General features: G+C 45.3%; 1 long non-coding RNA gene across 3 annotated transcripts in view; it reads left to right on the top strand.

The window, feature by feature from the left end:
* Positions 1 to 23,962, top strand: part of LOC138758382 (uncharacterized) — a 67,351-nt gene that overhangs the window by 37,248 nt on the left and 6,141 nt on the right. For all 3 annotated transcript variants that reach the window (XR_011354263.1, XR_011354262.1, XR_011354264.1), the window contains 2 exons: positions 1,830 to 1,942; positions 20,720 to 20,948. This is a non-coding gene — a long non-coding RNA (uncharacterized lncRNA). The remainder of the gene's footprint in view (positions 1 to 1,829; positions 1,943 to 20,719; positions 20,949 to 23,962) is intronic.

Here is a 23,962-nt window from a genome sequence, read left to right as displayed (position 1 = left end):
GGGCTGAATAGCCTATTCCGTTCCTACATCTGATGGCCTTATGGTAATGAAATGATTAATTCAGTTGGAAAACAACATTCGCTCCATCTGCCTCCTTCATGAGATAATGTTTACGATCCACAAATAATTCTGAATTTCTGAATGAAGAAAAAAAATTCCTGGCCAATAGAATTTCAGTAATATTGTTGTACCTACACACCTTATGTTTAAAATCTAACCTTTGAGATTAGAAGTTGCCCTCTGGAATGCACACAGGACATCTTTAACTTTTCCTACAGTCATAATCCTTAGGCCAAAGGTAACATCTCTGAGAATTCCCATTACATCAAGTTGGCGGCATTCTGAAACCCAATTCTCCTTCGAATAATCGTTGGGCAGATCCTTCCTTTAACCATTTGTTAAACAGGCAGGATTTTGGCAAGGTTTACACCCCACCTCCAACTTGGATGGACCAATAACATTGGAAAACAAATGTTTTTCCAAAGGTTTGCTTCCTGAAAAAATATTGGGGATTATGATAGACAACTTCAATGTAATAGAATATATCACAGCTGTTGCGACATTGACAAAACATTTCTGCTGTACTGAATCTTCCTGATGACAATAAATAGCATTGTTGATGACGCTCACTGTGCAGTTGCCTGAAGAACATGTGCATCAACATGCGTTCAATCTAGATCAAGGTGGGGAACCAATGACCAGAAGACGAACATCCAGCAGTACAAGAACAGCTTCTTCCCCTCTGCCATCTGAACCTCACTTTTTTCTCTATTAATTTTTAAATATTACATTTACATAATTGTTGCAATTTTCCACCTGCAATGCGCAATACTGCTACCGCAAAACAACAGATTTTGTGACATGTTCATGACAATAAACCTGATTCTGATTTCAAACTGGCGTCACCAGTGTCTTGTTCCAGGCTCATAACCTTCCGCTTTTGTTCTGCCTGTGATTATTACAAAGCCAACATTCCCACTTCTGCCCTCACCCTCAAGTAGCTTTGCAAATATTGTGACGATGCCATCGATGGTTTCATTTCATGGCCAATAAGGGAAGTCCAGTAGTGTGTGGCTATTTATGTGATCCCGCCAAGCCTATGACATATTGCTACACTTGATTTGTTTTGAACTATTCAGCAACGCCACAAAATGACTGTCCTGTGATGTCCGGAAAGCTGCTGTTGTCAAACAAAATCTCTTTTTTGGCCTTTTATTGCATCATCTTTCTCCTGAAGGTAGTGACTCACACCGGGTGTGGTTCAAATCGGAAGATGTAGGGCAAATTCGCTCACTCATTTGCCCAACATGCATCCCTCAAGGTCGCCGCACAGGTTGATAGGATAGTTAAGAAGTCCTATGGGTTGTTGGGATTCAATAATAGGGAGGATTGAATGCAGGAGTAGAGAGGGGGATAGACAGAGTAAATGTAGGTCGGATTTTTCCACTGAGGGTAGGTGAGATACAAAGCAGAGGTGGGAGTGTGAAATGAGCTGCCAGCTCAAGTGGTGAATGTGGGCTCAGTTTTAATATTTAAGAAGATTTTGGACAGGTACATGGATGGGGGAGGTATGGATGGGTATGGGACTAGGCAGAAAAATAGTTTGACACAAAAGAGAAGGGCTGAAGGGACCATTTCTCTGCTGAATGCTCTATGGGAAAAAATGGTGGACACAGAAAGATTGAGCCAAAAGCAGAAAAGACTCTGGGAACTCTTCAGGCATCAATTGTGTGAATGGCTAGGAGTCGATAGTTGTACTGAGGGAAGGGTTGCTTTAATGAAATGCCTTTGGTCTGAAATATTAACCATGTTTTCTTCTCTTTCTGCAGATGCTGCCCGACATCCTGGCTCTTTCCAGCCTTCTGCCAATGGCTTTATTCCACAGAGGCAGTCATTGAGTTTGCACCTCAGGAGATGGTTACCCAGAAGACTCCGTTTTAAGGTAACTGGCTACAGAATCTAGAACAGTACAGGACCTTCAACCCATGATGTTGTGCCAACTTACGACAATCTACTCCATAACTATCTAATCTTTCTGTACCTCACACCTGTAACCCTCTATTTTCTTTCATCCATGTGTATCTAAGGGTCTTTTAAATATTCCTATTGTTCCAACCTTCGAACCTCCACCATCACCCCTGACTGTACATTTCAGGCACCCACCACTCTCTGTGTAAAAGATCTACCTCTGACATCGCCCCTAAACTTCCCTCCCCTCACCTTAAACAGACCTCCTTTGGTATTGACCATTGTGGCCCAAGGAGAAAGGTACCGGTTTCCATTCTATCTATCCATGCCTCTCATTACCTGAGGAGAATTTGTGTTACCCATTGACCAGCCCTATGACAGGGTAGAGCAGAATAGATGTGGCAAGGATTGTCCTTCTAATAGCAGCAGGGAAAAGCTAGAATAGATCGAGGAGGTGGTGGGTGTGCAGAGCTATTGAGAAGGCAATGGTTGGAGGTGTGTACGATGGGTGGAGATTGGGTGCAGTGCATAAAATGAGAATATTTCTAGATGTAAATTGCAGCCATTTTGTTAGATAATTTAGTTTTTTTGCCATGGAGGAAATGTATTGAATACAATCATTTTATTCTTATATTGCTAGTAGGGTGTGTGATGTAACACATCATGGGACAAGATCATTAACGAGTTGTTGAAATTGTTTAGGTCAGAGTATTTGCAGTTCCTTGTAACAGTAAACATTAGATACACAGGAATGGCTGAATAAAAAGTCAATATTAGAAAATACAATGACAAACATCAAGAGTTTGAAGTTGTGATAACGTTCATCTCAACTATGAGGTACATTGCAACTTATAGATAAAGTACTTTTACTGTTTTATTAAAAGGTCCCTGCCACTTAGGGACTATTTTTGTTGAGATTAGTTTCCATGATGACATCATCAGAAATCATGCAAATCACACAATAGTTGAGGGAAAGGCTTAATAACATGAGATTACTGTGTGATCACAGATCCCAATTCAAAGTTCATCATTCTCCGCTCAAAACCATGTCTAATTAGAACACCCAGCCCAGTCTTTTCCCCTGTCTATGTGGGAAAACACGCTCATTGTTCTTCTCTCCCTCCCCTCCCATCATCACTTCCCTCCCACAGGCTCTAAAATCACTGAATGCCTGGCCTCAACAAAGGCTCACCAGCAACTCCTGAGTTGTGGTGCCTCCAATCTGGTTGAATACGATCTCCAATGCTATGGAAGTGAATGTTTATTTCACATTGTGGAGCAGTATTTAGACTTCATCTTTGAAGCTTCTGAGTCATCAATAAGGAAGACAAGTCGTCCCCTGCAAAAATTACCACATCTAATCTTAGATAAGGCATCTTCAATATTCACATGCTAACCCCTGACAAAAATTGATTAGTATTCAGTTTTGCTCTCATGTATTTTTTAATGTCTTCATTAATTATTCAGATGAGGGTTCCAATGTCAGACTCAGCATGTAACTTTTGTCTGTGCTTGAGAAGAGATGGAGATTGTCTTCTTCTATAAGGCACGTGGGTGAAGGAACTTCAACTCTGCCTTCAGAACAGACAAGACTCTGGCGAACAAGGAAAGCTTGCTCATAAGTGCTGATGTGGTGGTCAACAATTGGTTGAGTGTTGTTCCCGCGAGCAGGTAAACCTGCTGTGTCTCAGAACCTTGTGTCTTCTACAAGCAGAGACCATGGACTGTGAGCACAGCCACCTTCATTCCCCGCCAGGCTTTAATTTTTGCAGGCTCTCTGATGTGCATCTTTGATCTCAGATTGTGAGCATTTCTGCTCCCTTGAAAGCAAAAGCACAGGCCCTCAAGACATGTGAGATGCTACTATCTAGAGCAAAAGACAATCTGCTGGAGGAACTCAAAGAGTCGAGCATCGTCTGCAGGAGAAGAAGAAGGGTCATTGAGACTTGCTGAAGGGTTCCGACATGAAACATTGACCAATTCTTTCTCTCCCATTGAGTTTCTCCGGGGGGGGGGGACTGTTTTTTTCTCTTTCTGGAGAGTCTCAGTGAGTCAGGCAGCACCTGTGGAGGGAAATGGAAAATCGATGCTTCGGGGTGAGACCCTTCACCTGGACAACATTGAGAGCCTGAGTATAGTTTATGGTTACAGGCCCTTCCTGTCCACAAGCCTGTACTGCCCAATTACGCCCAATTAACCTACAACCTTTCAATGGTGGGAAAAAACTGGATAACCTGGAGGAAACCTATGCAGACACGGGGAGAACGTACAAACTCCTTACACAGTGCCGGATTCAATCCCAGGTTGCTGGCACTGTAAAAGCATTGCAGTAACCACTACTCAAACTGTGCAGCCCTTACACTAACCGTGCCAGCCTACACTGTGCCACCCTTACACTAACCATTCTGCCCTTAGCCAATGCTGCCAAACTGTTGGCGTATTCTCATGCCATGTGTACAGCACACTGGTTCTGAATCAGAACTCATGATTTGATGCCCTCTCCACTAATATAGTCCAGGCTGGCCATCAGTCCCAAAGGACTGCTACATGGTCCAATGTGCTGAACCTGATCTCCTGGGTGTGTAAGATCCCGCTGCACATTTTGAAAAGCCGACGTTGCCCTTACATCTCGTGAACTGGTCAAATTTTCTCCCCCAACTAATTCCACTAGAGCGCTCATCAGCATCCGAAATTATTGTCACGAACACATCATGAAATTCATTGTTTTTTGGCAAATATTGCTGAAAGATTATATTTAAAAATAAAATAACTAATGCAAAACTAAGAGAAAGTGAGGTCCATGGCTCATCGTCCATTCAGAAATCTAATGGCAGAGGGGAAGAAGCAGAGTGAAGAGGGCATGGCCTGGGTGGTGGGGTCTTTGAGGATGGAGGCTGCTTTATTAAGACACTGTAGAGGTCCTCAATGGAGTGAAGATTGGTGCCCATGATGTCACTGGTCGGGCTCTTCATTTAAGAAAGGATGTGGTGATGTCAGAGAGGTTCATTACATAGATTCCGCGAATGAAAGGGTTATCGCATGAGGAACATTTTTCACCTATTAGCCTGTACTCGTTGGAATTTAGGAGAATGAGGGAGATGTCATTGAATCATTTCAAATGATGAAAGGGGTGGACAGAGTAGATGTAAAAAGGTTGTTTTTCCATGGTGGGAGAGTCTAGGACAAGAGGACACAACTTCAGGATTGAAGAGTGACTGCTTATTACAACAGAGATGAGGAGGAATTTCTTCAGCCAGAGGGTGGTGAATCTGTGGAATTTGTTGCCACAGGAGGTTGTGGAGGTCGGCTCATTTAGGGGAGAGATTGATAGGTTCTTGATTCGCCAGGACATGAGTGGTTATGGGGAGAAGGCCGGGCAGTGGGGCTGGGTGGGGAAATGGATCACCTTATGAATGAATGGTGGGGCAGATTGGATGGGCTGAATGGCCTATTTCTGCTCCTATGTCTTATTATCTTTAACAAGCTTATGAACTTAAAGCCAGGTTTTACCGGTTGAGAAATCATGGATTTTTTTTCCCCTTATTAAAGGCCCAAAATAAGTGTAAGACATTGTTATCAAGAAGACCTTTGGTTTGAACCCATTTAAGGGTTTATGCTTGTCAATGAGCTTGCATTGTGGTTTGACCAGATGTAGTACAAATTACTACTCGTCACTGATCTGTGCTGTTTGATAGTTTTGTGGGCTTTAAAAAAACCATAATCTATGGGCTACTCAGACACAAACATTAATTTATTGGCCTGCAAGTTGCGGCTGTAATGATGATATCAACACTGCAAAACTGATGTTACCACGTGGAAGCCAGTTCATTGGGTGCATTTACGGCAGGGTTTTTGATTAGCCAGGGCCTTAAAGGTTACGGGCATTGGGGCTGAGTGGGAAAATGGATCTGCTCCTGATTGGATGGTGGGGAAAATTCGATGGGCTGATTGGCCTATTTCTGCTCTGATGCTTTAAGGTCTTATCTCACCCAACTGATCCTCGATTTCCTCCAACTCTTCAGCTGCCCCCGTCAACTCCACTCCTCGTGCTCTCATCTGTCCGTCAGTCTATACCCCTCCCTTGCTCATGAATTGCCCACTGGCCCCTGTCCATCCCTCCCACTCTGCCTTCATTACACCTCCCATCTGCACTCTCCATTGCGACACAGGGTTCTGACTTGGAAAGTTGACCATTATTCTTCTCCCACTGACACTGCTCCACCCACTGAATTCCTCCAGCAGATTATTTTTTTAATCCAAATGGTCTGCTACTGCAACCTTTGCCAATGCAATTCTTGGGGAATCGTGGACTTGAAATAGTCTTCATTTTTAAAAAATCAATGATTTCACTGTAATAATCTGTTAAGGTTTCATAAGAGCAGAAGTAGACCATTCAGCCCATCCACTGTACCATTCCATCATGAGCTGATCCATTCTCCCACTCAGCCCCACTCCTCTGCCTTCTCCCCATAACCTTTGATACCCTGACTATTCAGATTCCTATCAGTCTCTGCCTTAAACACACCAAATGACCTGGCCTCCACAGCCGCCCATGGCAGCAAATTCCAGAGGTTCACCGCCCTCTGGCTGAAGAAATTCCTCCACATCCCTGTTTTAAATGGGAGATTTTCAATCCTGAAGTTGTGCCCTCTTGTCCTCAACTCCTCTACCCTGAGCATAAATGATTAAATTAATTTAAATTTTTTTAAATTTAGCCATTTCGGCCCACAAGTCCATGCTGCTCAATGACACCCAATTAACCTACAGCCCCTGATACATTTCAAACGGTGGGAGGAAACCGGAATTCCCCTCGGGAAAAACTCACGCAGACACAGGGAGAACATACAAACTCCTTACAGACAGTGTGGGATTCGAACCCCAATCTTGATCACTGTCCACTATCTGTTTGCTAAATTATTCTTACTGTTGAAACAACTTCTCCAGCCCTCAAAACTAATTTGATATGTGTGGCTTTTCATTCCCTCCATTCACGGATAAAAAAAATGATTGGTTTATGAGATTTTATCTTCTACCTTAACCCTACATGAAAGTCCCAGTTTTAATGTCAATAAGGTAACCTTAATCGGAGATCACTCTTTTGTACACTACCTATGAAAATGTCAAGATTCCTTTATGGTCATGTAATATTACAAGAAACACCACTCCCTGCTGTAAGGGAGACCACCATTAGTGCCCCTCTACAGAACGGGAGAAAGAGAAGCAAAAGAGAGTCCCTTCAGAGTCACTGAACGTCTGTGGATTTGCCTCCAGCGCTCCCGCAGCTGCACAGACCCCTGTTCAACCTGAGTTCCAGATCCAAATCTCCGACACAATCAGGAAGCCTTCAGCACCTGAGGCCCTTCGGCACCCTCTCGAATCCTGGTTCCCATGGGCCAGTCTCCTACAGCCCGTGCGGGTCCCCTGACCCCAAGTCGCCCACAGCCTGTGTGGGTCCCTCAGCCGCCGAGCCCCTCGATGATCCGCTGCTGAGGTCACCACCCCCCGTGCTTTTCCTCAATGGGGGTGGGGTTGGGGGAGGAGAAGTGGGGGTGTCCTTCCCGTTTCTGGTCCACTGCTCCCCCGGAGTCTGCAACCCCTAGAGCACCGGCACCACCATCTTGGGCACATCCCCATGGATGCAAGATTTTACCTACAAACACCGTCAGCTCCTTTGCCGTTTAACACCCGTATGAGCCGCCAGCAATGGGACCAGGCAGTTGAACCCTTTGCAGCAGTGCTTTGTCTCTGCGCTCCCACTTCTGCACCATTGGTAGCTCTTCCATTACAGGAGCACCACCATTAATTTCTTTTTAATTGGATGCTAGACTTCACTGTCACTGTGTTCTACAGATTCAATTTAGAAGGTTTTAGAACCTAGATCATTGAGAGCAATAATTTGCTGAATACAGAGGTGTCAGAAATGCTTCCTGGAAATCTGACCACAGTTATCCAAAGATCTAATTGAGTTAACAATAACAAGTTTATTGTCATATTGCAACAAAATTCTGACCTGCCACCATTCAAAAGGCATGAATATAGAGAAACTATAAAAATAAACTAATTGAATTAAATTTAAAAATTGGTTTTGGTCCCAGTACTGTCCGGGGACTGCAGTTTTACAGCACAGTAATGTCCAGAAATATTATTCTAATCTTCAAGTCAAGAAGCAACTTCTCCCAGCTCTGAACACCTGCTTGGTGAAAAGCCAGACCAGAGGGATCGGATACCACGCCTGTCTGTGTGTTGGCTCTGCGTAAACTGAGATTGGCTTCTCTCATCTCCTGCTGCAGGATCCTTACACAGTGTTATCCTGACAATCTGTGAGGGTGTGGTTGGGGGGGGGGAAACATCTGTGGGGGGGGGGGGGAAGAAACCAGGGACATTTTTCTGCCATTGGAAAGGCTTATCTGCGCCACAGGTTTGGCCTTAACCCCAAACAGGCTGGGGTGGTTGCTGGTGGATACTGACTCCATGGTACTAGATATCAACAATATAGGTTGTATACGTTACTCCTCAAGAAAGGCTGGAGACATCAGTTCCTGCTGGATGCCCCAGACAAGTCTTCCTAAGCAGCAAGGCTGTGCTTGGGCCAAATTCCAATTCCACACCCCAAAGCAAATCACTGCGACATAAATTCTGGCTCTCCGACCCTGTTTCACCTTCCATAGCTGCTGCCTGGCCTGGTTCATGTCTCCAGCTTTTCTTTCTGCCTTGGGTGTCATGGTTGGTGTTGGGATTTGAAGTATTGGGAGCATACAGATATAGGTGGTTAGGTCAGGGCTTTAAGTATAGGTTAGGGGTGTTTGGGGGATTATCGTGGGGTTTGGAATGAGTAGTGGACACAGCCCAGGACATCACAGGCAAACCTCCCCCACCATCGAGAATATCTATGGGGAACGCAGCCGTCAAAGTGCAGCAGCAATCATCAAGGATCCAAGCACACGCTCTGTTCTCGCTGGTGCCATCAAGAAAGAGGTGTCGGTGCCACAAGACTCACACCACCAGGTTCAGGAACAGTTGATCCCCCTCCACTATCGGACTCCTCAACGACAAACTCATTCAGGGACTCATTTAAGGACTCTCACTTTATTGATATTTTTCCTCTGTATTGCACAGTTTGTTTATATTTCTTTACTTGTTTACATGTGTATATTGTGAACACCAGTGGTTCTCAACCATTTTCTTTCCACTCACATCCCGCTTTAGGTAATCCCTGGGCCATTGATGCTCTGTGATTAGGAAGGGATTGCACAAGGTGGGATGTGGGTGGAAAGAAAAAGTTTGAAAACCACTGTTTCAATCATCCCTAATTGACTCGTTATGTTTACGGTTTCATGACTCCAAAGGAAATGGCCCAATGATTACTTTTCTCAAGAAAAATATTTCAGTAGAAATTGGGTCTCAACCTTCCCTTCCCACTCACATCCCACTTTAAGCACTTTTGCTATAGGGAATACTTAAGGTGGGATGTGAGTGGTAAGAAAAAGGTTAAGAACCACTGGTGTACAGTTTTTTTAATGCACTACCGATAAGTGGTCATCCTGCCTGGTCCACAGGAAAAAGAATCTCAGGGTTGAATGTGATGTCATGTATGTTTTGCGGAAACTGCCAAAATGTTTGGCCTGGAAGTCAGCCTGAAGAAAACTGAGGTCCTCCATCAGCCAGCTCCCCACCATGACTACCAGCCCCCCCCCGCATCTCCATTGGGCACACAAAACTCAAAACGGTCCACCAGTTCACCTATCTCGGCTGCACCATTTCATCGGATGCAAGGATCAACAACGAGATAGACAACAGACTCGCCAAGGCAAATAGCGCCTTTGGAAGACTACACAAAAGAGTCTGGAAAAACAACGAACTGAAAAACCTCACAAAGATTAGCGTATACAGAGCCGTTGTCATACCCACACTCCTGTTCGGCTCCGAATCATGGGTCCTCTACCGGCATCACCTACGGCTCCTAGAACGCTTCCACCAGCGTTGTCTCCACTCCATCCTCAACATTCATTGGAGCGACTTCATCCCTAACATCAAAGTACTCGAGATGGCAGAGGCCGACAGCATCGAGTCCACGCTGCTGAAGATCCAGCTGCGCTGGATGGGTCACGTCTCCAGAATGGAGGACCATCGCCTTCCCAAGATCGTGTTATATGGCGAGCTCTCCACTGGCCACTGTGACAGAGGTGCACCAAAGAAGAGGTACAAGGACTGCCTAAAGAAATCTCTTGGTGCCTGCCACATTGACCACCGCCAGTGGGCTGATATTGCCTCAAACCGTGCATCTTGGCGCCTCAGAGTTCGGCAGGCAGCAACCTCCTTTGAAGAAGACCACAGAGCCCACCTCACTGACAAAAGACAAAGGAGGAAAAACCCAACACCCAACCCCAACCAACCAATTTTCCCCTGCAACCGCTGCAACCGTGTCTGCCTGTCCCGCATCGGACTTGTCAGCCACAAACGAGCCTGCAGCTGATGTGGACATTTACCCCTCCATAAATCTTCGTCCGCAAAGCCAAGCCAAAGAAGGACTCTGACAATACATCGTAAAGCTGAGAAATGTAAGGATTTGGGAGGGGTGAGAGATGGGGAGTGTTGTGGGGTGTTAGGGGTTGGAGCAGATGGAAGCCTTTCAGTCTGATATGTCATAAGTAAGGACCAGTCTTGAATCATACTATAGGCTTTTATTAGCAGAAGAAGCCACTTCTACTGACCAGTGGGATAAGTTGCACCATCTGTTATACCAGTAGGGTGGAGCCAATTTACAGTCATAACCAATAGCAAGCAGTCAGCAGAATACATTATATCACTACATCATTACACAGCCCATGACATCTATGCCAACAGCCCAATGATTCCCCCATCCAGTTGCCCTGCTACAATAATCACGCTCCCCTTTTATGGAAGTTGCTGCAGAATTAACTCCCACTGCCTCTTCAGACCATAGCATGAAAGCACGTCCTTCCTCATCCCACTCAGCATGCACAGAGGAGAATTGTTTCGCTTGCTAGCCTCCCTTAGGAACTGACCACAGGATTGATGGAGATGATATAAAAGGGTGTGATTATGGGAACCAGGTTGAGGTTCTCAATCCATTTGGTTCCAAGCAATTTTCTGTGTGACTTTAAGTTCACAAACCGCAGTTGAACTTATTTCCCTTGTAATTGTATCATTATTATTCCTGAAATCATCGAAAATCTGTCTCCCAGAGAGTGATACCTATCTCTCTACAGCTACTTCCCAGCATTTTCGTCTGCTATCCCATCTCACTTCAGGAGAGTGGTTTGCAGAAGTGGCAGGTTACAAAGAGTGGAACATGAAAAGCTGTGATTGTAGTAAAAACACAAAAATGCTGGGCCAACCTTGAAGAAGGGCTCAGGGATGAAACATCCATTATACATTTTTACCTCCATGGACGCTGCAAGACCTGCTGAGATCCTCTAGCATTTCTGGGTTAATTTACTGGTTACAAAAAGGCCAGATTTCAGAATGGTGTTTGTTCAACATCATCTCACTCAACAAGGTCAAAGTGTGGGGACTGACACTCTGGCCCTAGCCTTGAGAGAGTCGATGAAGGGCACCAGTCTTCACTCCATCGAGGACATCTACAAGAGGCAGTGTTTTAAGAAAGCAGCCTCTATCCTGAAGGACCCCTCCCCCCCACCCACTACCACCCAGGCCATGCCCTCTTCACTCTGCTACCATCGGGATAAAGGTACAGGAACCTGAAGACAAGCACCCAGCAGCCCAAGGACAGCTTTTCCCTTCTGCCATCTGGTAGGAAGTACTGTAGTACTCGGGCCCTTGCGTCCAGATTTGGCAAGAGCTTTTTTCCCCCAGGCCATCAGAATCTTGAACTCCCAGAACATTTGAGGATAGGGTACCGTGGACCGTTAATTTACAAGTCTTAATATTTTAAATGTGTTGAACCTCTAACTTATGTAAATATGCTCTGTGGGCCTGGAGAAACATTATCTCATCTTTACTGTGGTATGAACGATAAATAAAGGTGGCTTCACTTGACTTCTTCCCTTCTCTCATCAGATTCCTGAATGAATAATGAACCAAAGACACGGCCTTACTTTGATTTTTTTCTTGCACTAATTTTTATTTATTTTGTACGGTGTTCTGCTGCAGTGATGTGACACGCTCATCACAATAAATTCAGATTCTGAAAAAAAAGGAATGGACAACAATTGAGCCTTGATGAAGCATCTTTAGTGTAGTCTGAAGTTCCAATATGTTCCAATTCACACCAACGCTAAAAAGAAATGGGCAAAGTTTATTGAAGGAAGGGCATTCACGGAAGATGATGAACAGGGTCAGAGAGTTTCAGAGAGGTCGTTCCATAGATTGGAACCATCAGCACTCTTTTAAGGCTGTTGCAGAGTTAGAGAGGGGTTGACACCACATCCCCCCCCAAAAAACTGGAAAGACTTCAGGACAGGTATGAGAATTTTGGAATCAGCTGGCAATGGACAGGAATTGTTGTCGGAATTCGGCTCGACCTGGAATTGGTAGAGGGTGGAAGGGAGGGGTGTTGGACTGGGGAGAGCACCAGGACTACTCAAACCTGTGATGACCTGGCTTTTCATTCCGTTCTTGTTGGCAGCACGAGTGCAACCCGTCCCAGCTGGGATCAGCGCAGAGCACAGAACTTTCCTGCCAACGGCAGCTCAGATGCAGATCTTGTAACTTCCAAACTCAGCTTTTCAGAATCAGAATTTATTGTCATAAACAAATCATGATATTTGGTGTTTTGTGGCAGCATCATGGTGCAAACATTCATATTATAAATATCTTACAACATTATTATGTAAAAAAAAGTGCACAAGAAGTCAGGCAGTGTCTTTGGTTCATAGATTATTCAGGAATCTGATGGCAGAGGGGAAGAAGCTGTCCTTGTGCCACTGGGTGCTCATCTTTAGACTCCTGTACCTTTTGCCCGATGGTAGCAGAGTGAAGAGGGCATGTCTTGGGTGATGGGGGTCCTTGAGGATAGAGGCTGCTTTTTTTTTTAAAGACACCGCTTCTTGTCAATATCCTCGATGGAGTGAAGTCTGGTGTCTGTGATGTCACAGGCCAAGTTAACAACCCTCTGGAGTTTATTCTTGACCTGAGAGTTGGCACCTCTGTACCAGGCAGTGATGGAACCAGCCAGAATGCTCTCCACGAGACACGTAGAAGTTTCCAAGAATATTCAGTGACATACTCAGACACTTCATAAAGTATATCCGCAGGCGAGCCTTCTTTGAGGCTTCATCATGGAGACTCCAGGACAGATCCTCAGAGATGTTGACAGCCAGGAATTTTAAGTCCTTGACCCACTCCACTACTGAACCCTCGATGAGGACTGGGTCACCTTCCCCTGACTTCCTCCTGATGTCCTCAATCATTGAGCACAAGGTTGTTGGTGTGACACCATTCAACAAGCTGATCGATCTCCCTCCTGAATGTTTCCTCATTGCTGTTTGTGATTCTACCAACAATTGTGTGGTCATTGGCAAACTCACCCTGAAGTTCAAACCCCACCATCTCTATCCACTCTACCCCTGTGGATGTCCTAAACTCTACAAGTGCATTCTTGTCTCCTCTCAACACCCTTCCCTCTCACCCAGCTGAACTTTGAACTTCTCATACTGTGTAGTAAGTTCGAGTACTCCCAAGGTGTGTAAATGCACAAGTTTGAGTGTGTGTGTGTGTGTGTGTGTGTGTGTGTGTGTGTGTGTGTGTGTGTGTGTGTGTGTGCAGGATTCTTAGTTACTTTGCCGTCTCACCTGATATACAAAGCACAGCAGCAATTAGCAGAGCTCTGTCTGGGTCACACTGGTGTGTTTCTGGCCTTCTCTGTTGCAGTACGAGGAAGAGAAGTGGGTGTCTGGACCAGACGTAGAAAATGAATGCATTGATAGCAATATTTCTCAAGTGGAAGAACCCAGAGAGCAAGGTTGGGGCAATGAGATGGAGGGGATTAGTGAAGAGGTTAGTCCCTGTCTCTTCAGTTGAAAAAAGATAAATCGCACTGATGCAAACGCATCCTCCACCTTATTCTCACCATTAACGGGAATGCTTTGAGAAAGGACATTTGAAAACAAATCATTGCTCATAATTGTCCTCTCCACCACAAAAATCATAGAAGTTTTAAAATAAACTACATGGTTTAAAAAGTATTTTTAAAGCATTTCCTTTCTACTGCAGGGGCCCTCTCTCTCTCAGATCCCTGTCTCAGTGAACTGGGGAACTGCAGTGGAAAATATTGACCCATGAAACTGATTATGCTGGTTTCCTCTCTCACTGGGTTCCAGCCAGCAGCTCTCGAGAGAAATGGTCCTCCCACCTTGTTCTAATGTATTCAGTTGTTTTGTTGATCCATTGATAAGCACTGCTGTGGAACAGCTCTGAAGTTCAGGAGCTTAGTGTTGTAACTGAGTCCCTAATTCATAGCATTCGTGGCCCATGGCAAAGGAGGAAAAACCCAACAACCAACCCCAACCAACCAATTTTCCCTTGCAGCCGTGCAACCGTGTCTGCCTGTCCTGCATCGGACTTGTCAGCCACAAACGAGCCTGCAGCTGACGTGGACTTTTACCCCCTCCATAAATCTTCGTCCGCGAAGCCAAGCCAAAGAAGAAGAATTCATAGCATTTGTGGCCCGTTTAGACATATATTCAGCACAGTAACAGGCCCTTTCGGCCCATGAGCCCGTGCTGCTCAATTAACCTACACCCCCAGTATGTTTCAAATGATGGGAGGAAACCGCCCCCCCCCCCAGGAAAACCCACAGGGTAAACATACAAACTCCTTACATACAGTGCGGGATTCAAACCCCGGTCCTCATCACTGGCGCTACGCCAACTGTGTCACCCAAAATTTCTACTGGTGTGCTCCAAGACTTAGTGATGTTGGGGACTGGGGAATTGGAATACCTTTCCCATTGGGGAACTCGCTGTTCCAGGTACTTTCCTAGAACATCCTCTTCTTTGAGATCTCCCTGGTTCTTACCTCTAGTACACGGGTAAATAGTCACAGGCTTTTTCCCAGGGTAGGGAAATCTAAACCTAGAGAGCAGACATTTAAGGCAGAGGTACTCAACCTTTTTGCCCCACTCACAAAACCACTGGCGTCACTAGGGGGTTGCGGAGTGCACCGGTGACACCATCAGAGGGGGTGTCCACCACCCCACCCCCAACCCCGCTCAGCACCACCGCCGCCACTCTGGACACTCAAGGAATGCACACCTTCTATGTTCGGTCCACAGGGAGGGGGGAGAAACACCATTTCTTAATGCACCGGGTGACACCACTGTACATACATAATCCCTTACTGACCACAGAGCTTCTTCACACAGAGGGTGGTGGGTGTGTTGAATGAGCAATGGGGGAAGAGGTGGAGATAGGAATAAGTACAATTAAAGGATAGGAATGTGGATGGAAAAAGTTTAGAGCAGCCATTCTCAACCTTTTTTTTGGCTATTTCCCCAGGACAATACTCAAAATTTATGGACCCCCTTCCCTGTGAAGAGGACATTTTGTTTTCTTTCATACTTCTCTCCTACTGACTAGACAAAAAAAAATTTATGTTCCAGGAGGTGAAAAGAAACAAAGCTGTAACTTCAATGTGCTACAGCCCCCATGGAGGATGGAGGGTCCTTGCTGAAGATGGCTGGTTTAGAGGAATGTGAGCTAAACACAGGCAGATGGGGCGAGATTGGGAGAGGAAGAGAGGATGAGAGAGAGGGAGAAAGGTAGAGAGGGAGAATAAGTTTGAGATATTGGTGTTGGACCAGTTGGTTACCCCCCAACAGTCTGTGAGCCATGTCCCCAAGGGGAAGATGGGAGTCTGAGTCACCTCTGCCAGCGGTGCAGGTCCTGGCCTGCCAACCCAGCCTATCGCTCTCGTCAAGCACAGACACCTGTATCTGTTGGGAAGCTCATGAGTTGTACCTTGGGGAAGGGTTACCACAGCCCGTGGGACAGTCAATTCCCACACAGCTCCTATCTCCACACCTAGCATCTAGCCATTCTCAAGGGGAGGGGGGGAGGCATAGCACATTTAAGTAAAAGCCTTGTTTCCACCTCACGTAACATAAATGTTTTTTTAAAAGTAAAACACAAAAGTTTGCAGACACCAAGGTTTGAAGTTTAAAACATAAGGCTGGAGAAACTCAGTAGGTTAAATAATTTACTTTCCATAGAAAGATAAAAATGCATAATTGACGTTTCAGGCTTGATAGAGCTGCGGAAAAATGTCAGCAGGCGCCTGAATGAAAAGGTGGGGGGGAGGTGTGGTCACAAAGGCAGGAGGTGATTGGCGGAGCAGGGAGGGAGGGGGCAGCAGCAATGGGGGGAGGGGAATGGATGGAGGGGGAAGGGGGTGGAGAGCTGACAGGGGGAAAGGAGAACAGGTTAGCAAAAACCAGAAAAAAGTCGATGTTGATGTCACCTGGCTGGAGAGGCCCAGACAGAAAATCAGGTGTGGTTGCTCCAATTTACGGGTGGTCTCATAAAGTTTCAACAGAGTTCGCCGAAAAATGGCTGAGAATGACTGGTTTAGACAATAATCCTTTCTCGGGGGAACGATAAGACATTGGATGGTGGCAGGACGGGGAAGACTGATGGCCCTGTTAAATTGAAGTCCCTGCATAGTCTGATTTCTTCACCACACAGCTGAGATAGGGCGCAGCAGTTAAATGCTAACTTTAGACTTTTGTAACACCACGGGCATTCTATGGAATCCATATAAAAGTACTGGTGGCAAAAGGTCAGCAGGCGATTCTGGCAAACTCTACTTTATCCCTGTCACCAGGGAGAGTGTTGTTTCTCTCTAAAATAAAAGAGGTTCAGAAAAACTTGGGATCAAAATTCAAGACTGGGTCTGTTCCTTGGATTGTATGGGCAAGTTGTTTTGCTATTTCCATTAACGTGGACTCACTAACATCAGAGTTAGGCAGCCTATGGGGACACACAGAGAAACCTATTTGCAATTTGAGGAACCATTTGCCCTCAACTTACAAGGCTTCTGGGTTTCCCAGTATACCTATCTCAACAAACAGAAATTTTGAAATGTGGTTGGTGTTATAAGGTGGAAAGGTGACAGCTAATTTACAAACAGCAAAATCTCACAGTGATAATGTGATAACAGCCAGATTACACTGGGCAACAATTTTTTTTCAAATGGTTTGCTTCCTGAAAGAAAAATTATGAGAGAGAACTTCAAACTGAACACAAAGTAATTTCAGATTTGCTGTAGCGCATAGGAAGTTGGAGAACTTTGATTGAATTTAGCATGTTTAATTGCATAATGATGCTGACACATTGTGTTAGATCAAATGACCTCAAAATGTTTTGCCACTGATTTTCATTTGTACTCAGCATCTGGTGCCTCTCGTCTCAGTGTCCAACAATAGTCGCCCAGCATCCTGCATTGATGGATTCCAGTTGCCATTGATACCACTTTTCCATGGTAACTCTGCTCCTCTCTCCATAGATGCTGATTGATCTGATGAGTGTTTCCAGCATTTCCTCTTTTGACTTGAGGTTTTCAGCCTCTGCACTTCTTCGAATTTCCTTTTATGGAGTAAGAGAGCCACAAAAACAAAGGAATGGTTCTTGATGAACCAGGGCATCAAAGGATATGGGGAGAAGGCCGGGTGGGAGGGCTGAGTGGGAAAATGGATCAGCTCGGAGTAGACTCGATGGGCTGAATCCCACGACTTGTGGTCTTACATAGCACATTTTGTGCCGCCAGTGTAACCAATGGCCTTGTAGGCTAATCCAACCTTTTTATTTCTGGTTAGCTGAGAAATTGGAATTTCTATTTTTCTATATTTCAGTGAGCTGAATAGCCTATTTCTGCTCCTGTGCCCTCTAGTCAATCACTACTAATTGTAACTTTCAGCATTGCATTGCTGCCTGCTTCACAGTGACCTTTCACCCCATTAGCTTATCAGAGATCAATCCCAAAAAATATTCAAAGACTGCTCCAAAAATGCAAGTTTCCTTTTAGCAGAAACAGATTATATCACAGACCCACAAAAATGTGCACTTCCTAATTCTTGTCATGAGATAAGTGAGCTTATTTACTGTGTGATCACGGGGAACCGCCGTTGAGCACGTGTGCGTTCAGCTGAGACTATTCCCTGGTAGAGAAGAAATGAATAGACTCACGCAGGCTGAGGTGACAATTTTATCCAAAGGGAATTTTAGCAACACAACCGAAGTCTCCCTGAAGTTTGTGGCTCTCATAAGGATGATTTAATAAATCAAGGAACCCCACAGGCTCAACACTTTCTTTCTCTGATCTGAATTTAAAATGCCACACACATTTTCCATAACAGTTATTTTTTTCCAAATGTTTGTCCATTTCTGTTTCAAACATTGGGTTTCTTCTGCTAAGCAACATTTTTCCTTCACCCGAACCTTCTTCCTTCAAAGAATTCTGTTGGTTTATCCCTTCAGTTTTGTTAATCAGCTTACATTTCCTCACTAATTATTGGAGTGAAGTAATCTTTCCCACACTGTCTTAGAGGAACCATCTGAATGAACACTCAGGATGTCCCCTCCCCAAACATATCCCTTGCTCTTCCAATGAAAGGAGGCCGCCTAACCTCTCCGCTGACTCATGGCGGTCGGACAGGATGTGACATGGTGCTTTGGAACAGGAGGCGGGAGAGAGAGAGAACACACACAGTGCTCTGGTGTTGGTGGGATCTGGTTTCATATCACCACAGCCTTTCATCTCAACTGAGGGCAATCTGGTAATTGCAGGGTCACAGAATGGTTACAGAGCAGCCGTTCTGCTCAGTGGCTCTCTGCAAACCACATGCCTGAATGGTGGCAGGAGAGGGTACCGTCCACAGGATGCACAGCGGAAACTCCCCGAGACAGTACTTTCCAAACCACCCTGACCTGTTTCAGCTGGAAGGACAAGGATGGATCCACCTGGCGGATGCTATCCAAACCACACACCATCCTGGCTTGGAAATATCTCACCATTTCTTCAGTGTAGCTGGGTCAACACCTTCCCAATGGCATTGAGGGTACACCCCAGCTCAAGCTCAATGGCATTGTGTGTCTACCCAGCTCAATGGCATTATGAGTACACCCAACCTCAGCATCACTGTGTGGACAACTCACCTCAAGCCCACAGCATTGTGGGTACATCCCATCTCAAGCCCAATGGCATTTTGGGTACTCCCCACCTCAAGGACTGCAGCAGTTCAAGAAGGCAGTCTCCCACCACTTTCTCAAAGGCAACTAAATCCTGACAAGCTCATATTCCTTGAATTATTAATAAGAGTCCCGTAAAGGATCTGCATGAGACAACATTGTGCAGGGGGTGGGGTTGGGGGGGGGGGGCAGCAGTGGTTCCAGACCAGCCTGTTCTTTCTCAGCCTCACCATCGTGACCAACACCTTTATAGCATCACATCCACCTTATCCGAACTGCCTGACCCGGCCATCTGCCTACTACCTGAATATCAGTCAAACCAGTTTCCTTTTCCTGATCCAAGACTTTTCCCCAGATCTAAAATTGTTCAATAAAACCAATTGCCAATGAGGCGATTCGGTCCTGCCCTGCAGAGTTCCCTTCGATCCCTATGGCTCCAGGGCCCTCCGGAATGTGGGTAACTCTAGCAAGATCTAAAGAGGAAATCAATAATGAGGTGTTTAGGAAGTAGGAGAAGAGGTAATCAGTAGATCATGGACATGGGGACTATGGGGTTCATTGTGGGGAGGCCTGCAATTGAGTTACAAAACCCCAAGTGTGCAGATGTTTACAAAGAGGGAGTGTAATAAAAGCACAGAAATGCTGGAGGAGCTCAGCAGATCTTGCAGCATCCGTGGGAGGTAAACCAACATTTCAGGCCTGAGCACTTCAAGGTATGAGTAAAAAGCAGGCAGGTGCCTGCATTAAAAGGGTGGAAAGAGGGGAAGAACGGGTAGGGTGAGGTGTACAGTCCGACAGACAAAGAGTGATAACAATGGACAACAAATTTTTTTTTAAGTTTTGCTTGCTGAATAAAAATTGGGGATTATGATAGATAGATTATGATAGATAATTTCAGATTTGCTGTATCACATAGCAAGATGAAGAAACATTAAATTAACATTGATTGAATTTAAAATGTCTAATCACATAACGATGTTGACACGTTGCCTCAGTTCAACTGACCTTAAAATGTTTTGCTGCTGATTTTCGTTTGTACTCAGCATCTGATGCCCCTCATGTCAGTGCCCAACAATAGTCGGCCGGCATTGATGATTTCCAATTGCCCCGATACAACCTTTTCCATGGTCGCAAACCTTTCACCGTGTTTGTCACTGACTGAACCAAGATCAGCAGGGAAGACGTCCAAGTGCGAATGCAGAAAGTGAATTTTCCACGACATGTTGCACTTCATGGTTTTGTCTGCTTGACGTAGACTTAAAAATCACAAAAATAGGTTATATCTGAAAAATGGTACATGATAGTAAAATGCTAAGTTGATTTTTGTGATCAGCAGCCCCAAATCCATAAAATGCACCCAAAAGTGTTCAGGAAGCAAAATCTTTGTGGCCTGGTGTTATTGGCTATGGATGAGACACAGGAGAGATTTGACTGGGTCAACACCTTTGACTGGGCTGATTGGGGCTCTGTGGAAGCAAAGCTGGGGGAATGGAGACAGAGAGAATAGAGAAGAGTGTGTGTGTGTGAGAGAGAGTGCCAGCCAGACCAAAGAGGGAGGCTTTAACAAATTCTTTTTGGCTTTCCAGTGAATTGAGGTGGTGGTTTTCACCCAAAACACCAGCAACTTCCAGGAAACAGTGTCTTCTTTTGGACGGAACTCAGCGGTGTTGCAATCAGTCCTCAGATAAGAGAGCGGAAGCCCTTTCAGTGAGCAGCGGGGAATTCAGAGAATGTGGGTGACGCTGGTTTCTAGAAAGTCGGATGACAATATCGATGTGAGCACTTGGCATCCAGAGGTAGACGGAGGTTTCAGAAGTAAGCATGTGTTTAAACCATCTTCCTTCCCATCAACAGCCATTTCCTTATTCAGAATTGCATGGGGCCAGATATGCTCTCCCACTGACAGAGGATGTGGCACACCCCTGGTGTCTCTCAAGTGACCAGAGGTTCGATTCTGACTTGCAGTGGGGCGTGCTTCTAAGACCATGTGGATTTCCTCCGTGTCCTCTGGGGTCCTCCTGTAGGTTGGTGGACTAACTGTAAAATGGCCCTGGGGTGCAGGTGAGAGTCTGAAACTAGGGGTTAATTGTGGGGAAGTGAGGAGAGAATTAAATGCGATCGGCGCAAGATTAACAGAAGTGGGTGCTTGTTGGCTCAGCACAAACTTGTTGGGCTGAAGGGCCTATTTGCAGGCTGCGTGGCACCAAGGGCCCCTCTCTTTGAACTCAGCCCCTCCTCCTTAGATGAGAGATACTGCATTCACAGAAACAACCTCTTTGTTCCACTCCGTACAAATCATCAAACTCTTGTCTGTGCCAAGAGTAAAACCCGAAAGGCTGCAGACACCGTGGTTGAAGGAAAAACACGATGCTGGAGAAACTCAGCAGGTCAATCAGCGTACTTTATATAGCAAAGATAAAGATACAGAACCAATGTTTTGGGCTTGAGCCCCTCATCAAGGTCCTGGCAAAATGTAGGCAGGCACCCAAACACACTGGTAGTTGGGGAGGAGCAGGGAGAGGAGCCTGGTCCCACAGGCAGAAGGTGATAAATGGAGAAGGGAGGGAGGGAGTGAGGGGACAGCAATGGTCAAAGGGAGGAAGGATGGTTAGGTGAAGGGAGGGGAAAAGGAGGGAGGAAAACTGGAAAGGGAGAAAGGAAAACAGGCAAGCAGGTTAGCAAGAACCAGAGAAATCAATGTTAATGCCATCTGGCTGGAGGGGGCCCAACGGAAAATAAGGTGTTGCTCCTCCAATCTACGGGTGGTCAGGGAGGGACAGTACACAAGACCATGGACAGACATGTGAGCGCGGGAGTGTGACTTCGAATTGAAATGGTTGGCCACTGGGAGGACTCTGTTAGTGGTTGGTGGCTTGGTTCAATGCTGTAAGACTCTGTGCCTACCTTAGGCTGACCAGAAGAGAACGATTGGAGGTGTGTTCACAGCGCTTCGTGTCCATGGTCGATATCCACTGCTGTCGATGGGGATTCCTGGTGACGTGATTTCATACAAAACACAGAATCACATTGCCAGGGATTACCAATCGGTGACAAGTGCTGTTTCATCCGTCCAAGGATACCATGAACGGTCGAATTTCTTCATGTGGAACCGGGTAGAACCAAATGAGAGCTGTGCCACAAGTACTTCATCCAGATATTGTTTGTACAAACGTTCCTATCAGTGGGAAGTTCCTACCTCCGTCCCAGAAGTACCTGGTCTGATGTTTGTTAGTGGGGAGATCCTACCTCAGTCCCAGAGGTACCTGGTCTGATGTTTGTTAGTGGGGAGATCTTACCTCAGTCCCAGAGGTACCTGGTCTGATGTTTCAGTTAGTGGGGAGATCTTACCTCAGTCCTAGAGGTACCTGGTCTGATGTTCCCCTTAATAGGGAGATCCTACCTCAGTCCCAGAGGTACCTGGTCTGATGTTCCCCTTAATAGGGAGATCCTACCTCAGTCCCAGAGGTACCTGGTCTGATGTTTCAGTTAGTGGGGAGATCTTACCTCAGTCCTAGAGGTACCTGGTCTGATGTTCCAGATAGTAGGGAGATACCACCTCATTTCCAGGTCTGATGTTCCAGTCAGTGGGGAAATCCCACCTCAGTCCTAATGGGTTCCTAATGGAGAAATGGCTGAGTAACAAGATTGCAGCTTAAAAATGATCAAGTTTCTCTTGATAACATTCAGTTTTGCAATGAATTCAAGGCAGGTGATGTGAGACAGCAGTACTCAAGGAAAAAAGAATTCAATGATTATATATTTAAAATGTGTCTACTTAAAAATTAGTAAAACACGTAAGTCTGCAGACACTGTGGTTGAAATAAAAATGCAACGCTGGAGAAACTCAGCAGGTCAAACAGTGTCCTTTATAGAGCAAAGATAAAGGTGTATAACCAATGGTTCAGGCTTGAGTGCTTCATCAAGGTAGAAGCCAAATGTAGACAGGCGCCCAAAGGAAACTCAGCAGGTCAATCAGTATACTTTATGTAGCAAAGATAAAGAGGAATAACCAACTAATAATTGTTTTTTCTTGCACAAACTGCAGCTGTAAATATTTATTCATCCTTACTTTGATATTTATCATCTTTTTTTATGTCTCAGCAGATTGTGGCAAGTTAATTTATACAATTTTTCATTAATATATATTTACTTCAGCGCCTGCCTTCATTTTGTCCAAACTTTAAAGAAGGCCTTGAGCCGAAAACGTTGATTCTGTAACTTTACCTTTGCTACATAAAGGACACTGTTTGATGCTGAGTTTCTCCAGTGTTGTGTTTTTACCACGTAAAAATAAATATTTTCCAAGCTGTATAGATGGAACAGAGAAGAGAGACTGACACTAATTGCTCATTTCTTCCAAGGGGCTAGTAGAGGGAAGATGAGCTGAGTGGTGTTCAGGGCTGATTAATCACAAGACAATGCGTTAACAGCTGGATCAAATTGGGAGACAAATGGCAATGTTGGATGGAGATTGATCAGAAAAGGTTTATTGCAGACGGGACGGAGGCAGGGCCTCAGGATGCTGATTCACTACCACCTCATTGTGAACCCCAAGAATATTCTTTGTTTTATGGGCAAGTTACCCCTGCGTACTTCAGCAGGTAATGCAAGAAAATAAAAGAAATCTGTGATAGTCAGGAGTTCAATTGTACGTATTACCAGCTTCAGCCAAATGGTTAGGCACAGTTTGCGTAGCGTTTAGCGCAACGTTGTTATAGCGCCAGTGATTGGGACCGGGCTTCGAATCTCACACTGTTTATAAGGAGTTTTTACGATCTCCCCACATTTGCATAGGTTATCCCCCAAGGCTCTGGTTTCCTCCCACTGTT

The sequence above is a fragment of the Narcine bancroftii genome, chromosome 3 (genome assembly GCF_036971445.1).
Source record: "Narcine bancroftii isolate sNarBan1 chromosome 3, sNarBan1.hap1, whole genome shotgun sequence".
Classification (NCBI taxonomy): domain Eukaryota; kingdom Metazoa; phylum Chordata; class Chondrichthyes; order Torpediniformes; family Narcinidae; genus Narcine; species Narcine bancroftii.
The sequence above is the reverse complement of the archived record's forward strand: the minus strand, read 5'-3'. Positions and strand labels throughout refer to the sequence as shown.